General features: G+C 44.2%; 1 long non-coding RNA gene and 1 pseudogene across 1 annotated transcript in view; both read left to right on the top strand.

Annotated features, from left to right (window-relative positions):
- LOC126283441 (uncharacterized) overlaps positions 1–14,391 on the top strand; it is an 877,632-nt gene that overhangs the window by 29,615 nt on the left and 833,626 nt on the right. The gene's annotated exons all lie outside the window — the stretch shown is intronic.
- Positions 1,287–1,404, top strand: LOC126287936 (5S ribosomal RNA; annotated as a pseudogene).

Raw genomic sequence — 14,391 nt, 5'->3', positions numbered from 1 at the left:
TGTGAACTATGTGATAAGCTGAATATGCAGGCTAAAATTAATTCTGTTGAATAAGCCAAGTCTGCACCGCAAACTAGTCACGAAAATGCCGAGAAAGTTCACCACTTGATAAAAATCTACTTTACATATTTACAGATGCCCTTGAGTGAGACATGCACGGTGTAAATAGATTTGCAACAAGTTATGTTTACGCGTACGCTGACACGCGACACCATGTTTTACTCACGACGGCTTTCGAATTATGACTTGGGTATACATGCTGATTCAGGCAGAATCATTCATGTGCATGTGAGACGAGGGCTTAGCTGGTCGTGGAGGTAAAGAAGTGGCAATTTGTGTATTAAAGACTACGGCTTCTGGATTCACACACAAACTGATTTTGTGGTGCGATAAATGTATCGTATAGAACGTAGATTGTATGTTGTTGATGACTTTAATTTTGCTTGTTTTAGAAAATATCTCTGAAACTGTGAAAAACGAGGTTTTAGTGTCTGGTCATAGTTACATTTCTTCCGATCGAGACTTTGTATTACAGAGAAAAGGCAAGAGAATATTAAATTCATGAGGCTTGAAGAAGTTGAAAATGTGTTGGCTACTGCTACAGTAAGAAATCCTTTTTTGGTGATCCACATGGGTAAAGATGATTTCTTGGATCTGACTGCCTTATACATATCTGAACACCAGCAAACCAATGACAAAGAATTCTTCCGTAATATGGTTAACTTCAGACAAGAAAGGTAAGCTTCTAATGAAAACTCTTTTTGTTTAAGTAGAGTGGACTGAGTTCTCTGTGTTCAAAATAGGACCGAACTTCAATGATACGCTGTCGTTAGGAAATGTGCCCCAATTTCCACTGTCAAGCAAACTAAGTGAAAAGACCTACTTGCAAGGATTACTTTTCTTGAAGTGAAATACAGAACATTTAATGAACCTTTGTGTTGAGTTTTGTCAGTGTGCAAGAACTTGGCCGGTCTGAGTGGCCGTGCGGTTCCAGGCGCTACAGTCTGGAGCCGAGCGACCGCTACGGTCTCAGGTTCGAATCCTGCCTCGGGCATGGATGTGTGTGATGTCCTTAGGTTAGTTAGGTTTAATTAGTTTTAAGTTCTAGGCGACTGATGACTTCAGAAGTTAAGTCGCTTAGTGCTCAGAGCCATTTGAACCATTTTTTTTGTAAGAACTTGATTGGACATTCAGCATTTCCTTGGCTAAGTAGCATGGCACATTGAGCCTTATTGAAATGTTAAGCTTTATGGGAGAATACGTTCAACATCATACATTCCTTTTTGGCCAACGGCATTGCCGCAGTGGTAACACCGGTTCCCGTCAGATCACCGAAGTTAAGCGCTGTCGGGCTGGGCTAGCAATTGGATGGGTGACCATCCGGTCTGACGAGCGCTGTTTGCAAACGGGATGCACTCAGCCGTTGTGAGGCAAACTGAGGAGCTACTTGATTGAGAAGGTCTCGTAAAAAAACGCGACTTAACATCTGAGGTCATCAGTCCCCTAGAACTTAGAAATACTTAAACCTAACTAACCTAAGGACACCACACACATCCATGCCCGAGGCAGGATTCGAACCGTAGCGGTCGCGCGGTTCCAGACTGAAGCTCGTAGAGCCGCTCGGCCACGGTGGCCGGGTGTTGTAAACTGACATACGGCCGGGAGAGCGGTATGCTGACCACATGCCCCTTCTTAGCCTGTGTGCTGAGGATGACACGGCGGCCGGTCGGTACTGTTGGGCCTTTCAATGCCTGTTCGAACTACGAATTTATACATTCCTTTTTTTAAATGTGTTCCGAGTGAAATGTCAAAGAAAGACACCAATAAAGAAAAAACCTCCGGAACAGGCGCTGAAGGCCCAACGGTTCCGACCGGCCGCCGTGTCATCCTTAGATTTTAGGCGTTACCGGATGCAGATACGGAGAGGCATGGGGTCAGTTTTCGTGACGGGTGCCGCTACTTCTCAGTCAAGTAGCTCCTCAATTAGCCTCACAAGGGCTGAGGGCATCACGCGTAGCAGCCGCAGTCGGCAGACCCGCAGAGTGATCCAAGTGCTAGCCAAGCCCAACAGCGCGTAACTTCTGTGCTATGACGGGAAACGGTGTTAGCACTGAGGCGAGGCCCTTGGCTGTGAAATCTCAACAGTGATGTCAATTATCAGATTTTATATTTCATTAAATGCAAATTGTTTGTAATACAGCTTCCATAAGGTTTTTTCCCATTTTCCTAAATATTTGTTTGTGGCAGGTTCAGCGTTTTCCAGTCTTCGTTGTCGTGGTCGACTGTTGCGCTTTTACTTCCGGAGTGTCAGATGCTGTACAATTATTGTTCTAAACAAACGAAACAAAAAACGAACCGGAGATCCGGATTAATGAGGGCTGGATAAACCAGGCTCCACTGTATACGCAATTCTGTTCTACCCAAGGCTTGACCACACTTTATCCGCTACCTGTGTAGGAGACTATCCTCTTTTCTAACGCTGTAGCTCACTTTACGTTGGGGCGAAATGGCTGAGAAGAGAGCAAATAAGGAGCTGCTGTAAATGCGCGCGATTTACGTTCGTTGTAATGGGAGGAGAAAAACTTAACCTCGCGTGTAACACCCTGCGGAACGAGAGGTAATAAACCACGAACTCACGTACCTTACCTTTTCTGTAGCACAAGAAGGGCAGCCTTCTTCGAGCAACCACCTTTTAGTCCTTCTTCCCCTTTCTTGTATTACTTCAGCGAGTAGTAATTGGGTCTCTATGCATCTGTTCAAGGCAACGCTTTTCAGGCGTTTCGATTGGTACACATTTCCACCTTTAACAAATATTACAAGCTGTTGCATGAAAAAAATATTTTTAATTATACTTGTTCAACACCATACCTCTGAAGAAGAAATGTTGCTACATCTCTTGGCAGCAGTGTTTTGCGTTGTTGATAATTCAATCGAAATACCCCCAGACTAGTTTTCAGGAATGAAAAGTAGGTATTTTTTAGTACTTGAATAATGATGACTAAACCAGCTGCTGTATTTGAATCTAACGTCGTTTATTCATTTTAAAACATGCTACCAGTTTCGACACCACATGGTGTCATCTTCAGGCCCCGAAAGTAACTAACGATCCACATATGTATTGAACAGAATTGTATGCAGCAGGTCAAAATTAACTGGATTCCGTACCTTCCGTGGTAATAACAGGTCCAGCACCCATACTCAAACACAGCCACTGTTTTATCATCATTATTCAAGCACTAAGTTTCTGGCTGCTGTCCCACTTAATGGATTACCAAAGATCCAAGCATTACTTATTCCATTTTTCCTTTTTCCACACAGCTAGATTTATTGTTAAAAAACTATCAATTTCAGAGCCAAATGGTTTTCTCTTCAGGAACCTTAAAAGGATATAGGGATCGGTCGAAATCTGCAATGTATGTGAGTTTCGTGGTGTTGGTCAGTGTAAACAGTGCGATTAAGGTGCATTCGGGCTTGCGTTGATACACGAAAAGCAACTGCCACACTCTCATTTAGATAACATGCAGAGTGTTTCACACGATAGTCATAACTCTGAAAAATCAGTCTTCTTCGGCAGTGGTATAAAATTTGATCCCAGCCAGTCATATGATATGTTTCCTGGTTCATCGATAACATTGAACAAATAATGATGTTAGGATGCTGAGACCGATCTACTCCTGTTCAGATGAAATTTTAGTAACTTCAGTGTAAACTCCATCCGTACCGATGGCTTTACCACTCTTCTGCTGTTTAACGGCATGTTCCAGTTCACTCTTGGTTGTTGCAGGACTGAATTTATGGATTGTTGCTTCCGGTGGAGGAGGGCCACCTCCATCACCTTTGAAAGGGACACTGACGCATTCCTTCCATCTTCTGAGTTTTCCCTCTAGTCCTGCGATTATTTCATTATTCCAATTCCTCCATATTAGTTCTCAAAATTCGGTTTCTTCATCTTCCTCATGGCTTTCTATTGGACTAGTGTCTGCCCTCGGTAGCTTAGAGTTGTCTGTGCGACAGAATGTCAATCCTAAGGGCACGAATTCGAATCTCGGCTGGGCTGGAGATGATTTTTTTGCGCTCAGGGACTGGGTGTTTTGTTGCTCTAATCATCATCGTTTCATACCCACCGACACGCAAGTCACCGAAGTGGAATCAAATCAAAAGACTTGCACCTGGCGAACGGTCTATCCGACGGAAAGCCCAAATCATACGACACGACAGTGGAATAGTAACAACTCGATGCAGTATGGGATGCAAAATAAAATATGCTCTATTGTGCATGTTTGTACGAGGGACATATCATAAATACTGAGCAGGTTGCTGTTACTGTGGAATGTTTCATACAACAAAGAAAATTATTTCAGATGTAATTGGGAGCTTGAGGAAGAAGCACATGTACTGTAAACATTAGCGAGAAGTAGAAATGGCCCCTGCAGTTGTCTCAGCTACTATGATTTTGAAGACCAGGGTCGAACATTAAGATCGAAACTTTACAGGGCAAAAACCTGACAGAAATCCACAGTGCGTTACCTAAATTTTTTGGTGGCTTTACAGTGGACCATAGCAAAATTTCACGTTGGGTTAATCGTTTTCGTGGTGGTCGTATGAGTATAGACGATAGTCCAAGACCGAGAAGGACAAAGACGTCAGCAGAAGAACGGAAGTGTGAAACTTGTGGCAGATGCTCTTGAAGAGGATCACAATGCGATTTGTGAGGAACTCTCTCAAGCCACCGGAATTACCCCAGCATCAATATTTTGTATTCCGACAAATGATTTGGAGAAGAGAAAAATTTGTGCGAGACGTGTCCCACACGGTTTCACTGCAACCTTACTCAAACAACGATTCGACCGTGAAGATCAAGAATTCTTCTGTCGAATTGTTGCTATTCATGAAACGTGGATTAGAGACTTCGTAATCACCGTCCAATGAATGGCTCTGAGCACTATGGGACTTAACTTCTGGGGTCATCAGTCCTCTAGAACTTTTTCTTTTTTTTTTTTGGTCATTAGTCTACTGACTGGTTTGATGCGGCCCGCCACGAATTCCTTTCCTGTGCTAACCTCTTCATCTCAGAGTAGCACTTGCAACCTACGTCCTCAATTATTTGCTTGACGTATTACAATCTGTCTTCCTCTACAGTTTTTGCCCTCTACAGCTCCCTCTAGTACCATTGAAGTCATTCCCTCACGTCTTAGTAGATGTCCTATCATTCTGTCCCTTCTCCTTATCAGTGTTTTCCACATGTTCCTTTCCTCTCCGATTCTGCGTAGAACCTCCTCATTCCTTACCTTATCAGTCCAACTAATTTTCAACATTCGTCTATAGCACTACATCTCAAATGCTTCGATTCTCTTCTGCTCCGGTTTTCCCACAGTCCATGTTTCACTACCATACAACGCTGTACTCCAGACGTACATCCTCAGAAATTTCTTCCTCAAATTAAGGCCGGTATTTGATATTAGTAGACTTCTCTTGGCTAGAAATGCCTTTTTTGCCATAGCTAGTCTGCTTTTGATGTCCTCCTTGCTCCATCCGTCATTGGTTATTTTACTGCCTAGGTAGCAGAATTCCTTAACTTCGTTGATTTCGTGACCATCAATCCTGATGTTAAGTTTCTCGCTGTTCTCATTTCTACTACTTCTCATTACCTTCGTCCTTCTCCGATTTACTCTCATACCATACTGTGTACTCATTAGACTGTTCATTCCGTTCAGTAGATCATTTAATTCTTCTTCACTTTCACTCAGGATAGCAATGTCATCAGCGAATCGTATCATTGATATCCTTTCACCTTGTAGTTTAATTCCACTCCTGAACCTTTCTTTTATTTCCATCATTGCTACCTCGATGTACAGATTGAAGAGTAGGGGCGAAAGGCTACAGCCTTGTCTTACACCCTTCTTAATACGACCACTTCGTTCTTGATCGTCCACTCTTATTATTCCCTCTTGGTTGTTGTACATATTGTATATAACCCGTCTCTCCCTATAGCTTACCCCTACTTTTTTCAGAATCTCGAACAGCTTGCATCATTTTATATTGTCGAACGCTTTTTCCAGGTCGACAAATCCTATGAACATGACTTGATTTTTCTTTAGCCTTGCTTCCATTATTAGCCGTAACGTCAGAATTGCCTCTCTCGTGCCTTTACTTTTCCTAAAGCCAAACTGATCGTCACATAGCGCATTCTCAATTTTCTTTTCCATTCTTCTGTATATTATTCTTGTAAGCAGCTTCGATGCATGAGCTGTTAAGCTGATTGTTGCGATAATTCTCGCACTTGTCAGCTCTTGCCGTCTTCGGAATTGTGTAGGTGATGCTTTTCCGAAAGTCAGATAGTATGTAGCCAGACTCATATATTCTACACAATAACGTGAATAGTCGTTTTGTTGCCACTTCCGATTTTAGAAATTCTGGTGGAATGTTATCTATCCCTTCTGCCTTATTTAACCGTAACTCCTCCAAAGCTCTTTTAAATTCCGATTCTAATACCGGATCCCCTATCTCTTCTAAATCGACTCCTGTTTCTTCTTCTATCACATCAGACAAATCTTCACCCTCATAGAGACTTTCGATGTATTCTTTCCACCTATCTGCTCTCTCCTCTGCATTTAACAGTGGAATCCCCGCTGCACTCTTAATGTTACCACCGTTGCTTTTAATGTGTCCAAAGGTTGTTTTGACTTTCCTCTATGCTGAGTCTGTCCTTCCGACAATCCTATCTTTTTCGATGTCTTCAAATTTTTGCTGCAGCCATTTCGTCTTAGCTTCCCTGCACTTCCTATTTATTTCATTCCTCAGTGACTTGTATTTCTGTATTCCTGATTTTCCCGGAACATGTTTGTACTTCCTCCTTTCATCAATCAACTGAAGTATTTCTTCTGTTACCCATGGTTTCTTCGCAGCTACCTTCTTTGTACCTATGTTTTCCTACCCAACTTCTGTGATGGCCCTTTTTAGAGACGTCCATTCCTCTTCAACTGTGTTGCCTACTGCGCTATTCCTTATTGCTGTGTCTATAGCGTTAGAGAACTTCAAACGTATCTCGTCGTTCCTTAGAACTTCCGTATCCCACTTCTTTGCGTATTGATTCTTCCTAACAAATGTCTTGAACTTCAGCCTACTCTTCATCACTACTATATTGTGATCTGAGTATATATCTGCTCCTGGGTACGCCTTACAATCCAGTATCTGATTTCGGAATCTCTGTCTGACCATGATGCAATCTAATTGAAATCTTCCCGTATCTCCCGGCCTTTTCCAGGTATACCTCCTCCTCTTGTGATTCTTGAACAGGGTATTCGCTATTACTAGCTGAAACTTGTTACAGAACTCAATTAGTCTTTCTCCTCTTTCATTCCTTGTCCCAAGCCCATATTCTCCTGTAACCTTTTCTTCTACTCCTTCCACTACAACTGCATTCCAGTCTCCCATGACTATTAGATTTTCGTCCCCCTTTACATACTGCATTACCCTTTCAATATCCTCATACACTTACTCTATCTGTTCATCTTCATCTCGAACTTAGAACTACTGAAACCTAACTAACCTAAGGACTTCACACATCCATGCCCGAGGCAGGATTCGAACCTGTGACCGTAGCGGTCGCGCGGTTCCAGACTGTAGCGCCTAGAGCTGCTCGACCACCCCGGTCGGCTGCAGTCCAATGAGTGGAGACCTTTAGGTTCTCCACGTTAAAAAAAAAAAAAAGCAAGTGTCACAGTAACAATGTAGTATAGTCGAGGCTGGGCACTCATTCTCCAGAACAGTGCTCTCCCGCATATCGGTAATATTGTAGCTCCAAAATTGTGGGAATACGACTGGAAGCGTTGTCACATCGTCCCTACAGGCCGGCTGCTGTGACAGAGCGGTTCTAGGCGCTACAGTCTGGAACCGCGCGACCGCTACGGTCGCAGTTCGAATCCTGCCTCGGGCATGGATGTGTGTGATGTCCTTAGGTTAGTTAGGTTTAAGTAGTTCTAAGTTCTAGGGGACTGATGACCTCAGATGTTAAGTCCGATAGTGCTCAGAGCTATTTTGAACCTCGCTACAGCCTGGTAGACGTTGACTCGTTCGCGAAGTGGAAAAAACGTATTATCATATGTCGTTACCTTTCCCTGGAAGAATTTTCTGCCATCGTTACCCGAGCAATTCGGCAAATGAACAGAACTTGTGTGCTGGATGAAATAATAGAGGCTCCGAGACGTTGAGATTTAGTGAAGCACGGAGACTATGTTGAAGGACTGTAAACAGATAGTGAAAAAAAAGTGATAGTAGAAATAAAGAGTGCATTATTTATGAAATGTCAGACATACGTTTTCGTTTATCGCAATCGCGGTGTAGAACAAAGTTCAGAGTAGGCACGATGAATTTCGTTCGAACTCTGAGGATTGTTCGTAAAGGCGATAAATATGTTAAAAGGAGACAGGCCGGTAGCTGACAGCATTCGTCCCGCCGGCTGGGAATGCACGCGGCCGCACCTGCCGCCTTTCAGAAATAGCCGGCCATTTAATACGCCTGACAGCTTATCTCGCTCGGCGGAGCAGCGGCGCTGCTCGCCGCAGGTAGCTGGCGGCACAGGCGCCTGTAGACCTGCACGCTCGCCACCGGCTGTGGGTGGGTGGCGGGGGCGGTTACCGCTACGGCGCATTCGTGACCGGCTTCCAGAGCGCTTCTGGCTGGGTAGCCGGGGCGGGCGCAAGTAGACGGCGGACACGTACGAGCGCTGCTGTCACGGCTGGCGTGGGGCGACGCCAGCGAGCGCCGGCGAAATTGCGCGCATAATTCGGCGCCAACTGGCACGGCGCAGCAGCGGGGCAGGCGCCGCTGTAAGAGTCACCTCCAGGTGCTGAATGTTCTAATTACGAATAGAATGGACACAAGTGAACCCGTCAAATGGAGAGGCGAGGGCAGATAGACGGAAAGAGTAAACTGAAGTCGTCTGTGACGGGGAAGACTTGTCTGATGACGTGATAGAAGAAGAAACAGGAGTCGATGTAGAAGAGACAGGGGTACAGTACTAGAATTATAATTTGAAAGAGCATTGGAAGACGTAAGATCAAATAAGACAATAGGCACTCATGACAACATAACGGAATTTCTAAAGTCATCGGACGAAATGGCAACAAAACAACTATTCACGTCGGTGTATAGATGGGCGAGCCTGGCGATATACGCCACTGGCCATTAAAATTGCTACACCACGAAGATGACGTGCGCTTTTCAGAGATTTCACACAAGGTTGGCGCCGGTGGCGACACCTACAACGTGCTGACATGAGGAAAGTTTCCAACCGATTTCTCATACAGAAACAGCAGTTGACCGGCGTTGCCAGGTGGAACGTTGTTGTGATGCCTCGTGTAATGTGTACCATCACGTTTCCGACTTTGATAAAGGTCGGATTGTAGCCTATCGCGATTGCGGTTTATCGTATCGCGACATTGCTGCTCGCGTTGGTCGAGATCTAATGACTGTTAGCAGAATATGGAATCGGTGGGTTCATGAGGGTAATACGGAACGCCGTGCTGCATCCCAACGGCCTCGTATCACTAACACTCGAAATGACAGGCATCTTACCCGCATGGCTGTAACGGATAGTGTAGCCACGTCTCGATCCCTGAGTCAACAGATGGGGACGTTTGCAAGACAACAACCATCTGCACGAACAGTTCGACGAGGTTTGTAGCAGCATGGACTATCAGCTCGGAGGCCGTGGCTGCGGTTACTCTTGACGCTGCATCACAGGCAGGAGCGCTTGCGATGGTGTACTCAACTACGAACCTGGATGCACGAATGGCAAAACGTCATTTTTTCGGATGAATCCAGGTTCTGTTTACAGCATCATGACGGTCACACCCGTGTTTGGCGACATCGCGGTCAACGCAAATTGGAAGCGTGTATTCGTTATCGCCATACTGGCGTATCACCCGGCATGATGATGTGCCATCAGTTAGACGTCTCGGTCACCTCTTGTTCGCATTGACGACACTTTGAACAGTGGACGTTACATTTCAGATGTGTTACGACCCGTAGGTATATCCCTCATTCGATCCGTGCGGACCCTACAATTCAGCAGGATTATGCACGACCGCATGTTGCAGGTCCTGTACGAGCCTTTCTGGATACAGAAAATGTTCGACTGCTGCCCTGGCCAGCACATTCTCCAGATCTCTCACCAACTGAAAACGTCTGGTCAATGGTGGCCGAGCAACTGGCTCGTCACAATACGCCAGCCACTACTCTTGATGAACTGTGGTATCGTGTTGAAGCTGCATGGGCAGCAGTACCTGTACACGCCATCCAAGCTCTTTTTTGACTCAATGCCCAGGCGTATCATGGCCATTATTACGGCCAGAGATGGTTGTTCTGGGTACTGACTTCTCAGGATCTATGCACCCAAATTCCGAGTAAATGTAATCACATGTCAGTTCTAGTATAATATATTTGTCCAATGAATACCCGTTTATCACCTGCATTTCTTCTTGGTGTAGCAGTTTTAATGGCAAGTAGTGTACCATCTGGCCGCCGAAGTGGCCGATCGGTTCTAGGCGCTACAGTCTGGAACCGCGCGACCGCTACGGTCGCAGGTTTCAATCCTGCCTCGGACATGGATGTGTGTGATGTCCTAAGGTTAGTTATGTTTAAGTAGTTCTACGTTGTATTGGACTGATGACCTCAGCAGTTAAGTCCCATAGTGCTCAGAACCATTTTTGTGTACCATCTGATTTTTGGGAAATTATCATCCACACAATCCGAATATTGCAAGAGCGGACAAGTGCGAGAATTATCGCAAAGTCAGCTTAGCAGCTCATGCATCCAAATCACTGACAAGATTAGTACACAGAAGAATGGAAGAGAAAATTGGGGATGTGTTAGACTACGATCAGTTTGGCTTTATGAAAGGTAAAGACACCACAGAGGTAGTTCTGACGTTGCAGTTGATAATGGAAGCAAGACTAAAGAAAAGTCAAGACACGTTCATAGGATATGTCGACGTGGAAAAAGCGTTCGACAACATCGAAGAAAAACTAGTACAATGAAATGTAATTGCTGTAGGCGACGCTCAAGGAAAGAGATTAGGAGATATGACACTAAATGAAGAAGATGAGTTTTATTATTTTGACTGCAAAACAGGTGTCGAAGGTGGAAGTAGAGAGAATATAAAATGGCAATAGCAAGGAAAATACCGATTGTTAGGAAGTATTTCTGAAGGTATTTGTGCAGAGTTAACTTTGTGCTGAAGTGAGAACAGAAGCTTCTAACTTGTGGTGCGACAGGAGAATGCGGAATATTACATGGATAAATCAGATAACTAAATATGAGGTACTGAATCGAATTGGCGAAATGGCACAGCTTCACCAAAAGAAAGGACACGCGGGCAGGAAGCAACCTGAGACACCAATCAATCGTCAGTTTGGTAATGAAGGGAAGGAATGTGGATGGGGGGGGGGGGGGGGCATTTTTGAGTTTGTCTATAGAGCGCAGGTTCCGACTGATACAGCGTCCAGTAGTTATGCACAGGTCAACAGCCTTGCGCATAATAGCTTAGCGTTGAGAGCTGCATCCGACCTCTCCTTGGACTGAACACAACAACAACAACATTAATAGTAATTAAATGCAAATGGCTCTGAGCACTATTGGACTTAACTACTGTGGTCATCAGTTCCCTAGAACTTACAACTACTTAAACCTAACTAACCTAAGGACATCACACACATCCATGCCCGAGGCAGGATTCGAACCTGCGACCATAGCGGTTCTGCGGTTCCAGACTGTAGCGCCTAGAACCGCTCGGCCACTCCGGCCGGCAATTAAATACAGATTCGGAGATTACGTAACTAAGAGTCGCAAACAGACTCGAACATATTAAGTAAAACCTTCAGTTTCAGATACAAGATGCTCAGAGAATCAGCGTAACAGCCCAGAAAACACTGGTAAAGCGTACTTAAACTGTTCAACTTCCACATATTATTGGGCCGGCATTCACTGCTCGCTCAACAGGACAAAAATCACCAAACACACGAAGTACTGAATTACACAAAAGAAACTGAAGGGGAACGAGAGAGGAATTCTGTCAAAAGATGACATTACCAGAACAGTATTTTCAATGATAGCACGGCACACCTCGTAGTTCGGATGCGGCGGTACTTTCGAGCTATGCAGTATTATCTATTAATCGAGCAGTTGCAACTAGCTAGCGACTAGATTCTTAAACAGTGTGCTTGTCGAGAACCCACAGTTATCCCTAAACTTCTGAGTCTTCAGTTCTCAGGAACAGTCATACCTAACGTGAAAATACCTGTCGCGTATCCAAGACGCTGCAAACAGTGATTGCCATTGATCTTTTTGAGAGTTACTCACAACCTCAGCTCCCAAAACAAACAGTCGACAGACCAAAGTGGCACTGCCTTTTATGGCCTCTGTATCTGTGTCTTTTGCAGCAGTTCTGGAAGGACCACCCTGGAACCTGAAGTTGTCAGGCAGCGGCGTCTTCTGTTGTCCAAGCTGCAGATGATAGCTTTCTAGTTCATACAAACGCCTTGTTTTAACGGAAATCAACATCTTGTCAGTAAATTTTTAACGCAGGTACTGACTCGCAAAAATCTGGAAAAATTACTATACCTATGTATTATAGGTACCTATTTGCCATATCTCGGCCACCTTGGCATCACATGCAAAACTGATATGCTTATTTGCACAGTAAAGTTTCTGAACTATGGGTTAAGTGACTTCACCTGTTTCAGTCAACAAGATCCAACCGTCTCTCCCACGGTCTTCCCCTCTGTCTTGTCTGTCTAGTTTTGTAGTCAATAAATTGAACTGGAGTGCATTCTGGTGTATTCTAGTTACATCCTCGCACCGTATGTTTCTCTATGTTATCTATTCTCTTGTGCATTGAATCTTCCTGTAATTTATTTCTGATATCCTCATTTCCGAAACTATCTACTCTGATTAACTCTTTAACACCGCGGAGAAATCTCTTTTCTGCAGCTTGGAACCTGCTCATATACTTCTCCGTGGAAATCCGGGTTTCAGGTCCATAGAGTATAGGAGTGTAGATACTGCCATGACTTTATGAAACTTGATCCGTGCTCTTGCTTGTCTTTTCTTTGTAGCGTATTTCTTCTAATTGTTCCACAGATTGCGTAAATCTTTGGGGTCTTCGTATCGATATCACCGTCGAAATTTTCGCCCATAGTAACAGACAAGACGCTTTTAGTGGGTTACCTGTTCCAGTATTCAATTATTTATTACAATTTTAGTTATTATAGGCATTTGTCCTTTGAACACTATAACCTTTGTTTCATTAGGGTAGATATTCACGTTGTGAATAGAAGTCAACAAACTAAGGTGATAAGCGGCTCTTTGAAGATTATATTTATTTTATTGAATAATATTTGGTCATCTGCGTGTAGCAGCGTATTGAAACATTTCTTCCTGTTGACCTTCATGCTGTAGGTGATATTTTGTTTCCAAGCCCTGACTAGGTCATCTGTGCAGATGCTGAAAAGAACTTAAGACAGGCCACATTCATGTCTAACTCCCTGTGTTGTTAGTTTTTTTTTAGACAAGTTGCCTCCTCCGTAGATTATCATAACTGTCTCTTTGTAAAGAGCTCTTACAAAGTTAATTACGAAGGCGAGCTGAAAAGTAATGCCTCCGAAATTTTGTTTGAAATCTCTTAAAGATTGGTAAATAAAAAAATCTTTATTGTTTATGCCTTCATATTTCGTATTCGGGAGGACGGCGCTTCAAACCCGCGTCCGGCATCCTGATTTAGGTTTTCCGCGATTTCCCTAACTCGCTTCAGGCAAATTCTGGGATGGCTCCTTTGAAAGGGCACGGGCGACTTCCTTCCCCATCCTTCTCTAATCCGACTGCACCAATGACCTCGCTTTTTCTTCTCTTCCCGTTTACCAACCAAGCAAACATCTACATATTTGCTGCTGTTTGCCGCTAGAGGGCTCCGAATTGTAGAATGTAACATGGTGGCGTGTAACGAAACATGCCGGCGCTTGAGAAACAGCGTGCTGTAACCGAGTTTCGTATTCGAAGATTTTGCATGGAGCACCCTCTCATTCAGTATGATAATACTAGACTTCACACGGGATCTGCAACATTCCTGCTCCTTGGAATCACTGTCATCCTCCACGCAGTCCCGAATTGGGCCCATCCATTTTCATCTGTTTCCGAAATTTAAAGAAAGCCTACGGGGACCTCACTTTGATAGTGATGAAACGGCGCAAGCAGAAGTGAGGTTGTGGCTCAGTCGTCAAAGTCAGACATTCTACAGTGACGGCATCGACAAACTGGTCTCTCGTTGGAAGAAACGTGTTCGTTGCGACGGTGACTGTGTTGAGAAATAAACTAGTAGAGATGAAGAATAAAGAT

This window comes from Schistocerca gregaria, chromosome 1 (assembly GCF_023897955.1).
Source record: "Schistocerca gregaria isolate iqSchGreg1 chromosome 1, iqSchGreg1.2, whole genome shotgun sequence".
NCBI classification, from domain to species: Eukaryota; Metazoa; Arthropoda; class Insecta; order Orthoptera; family Acrididae; genus Schistocerca; species Schistocerca gregaria.
Note: the sequence above shows the minus strand (reverse complement) of the source record. Positions and strands in the feature narration are given on the sequence as shown.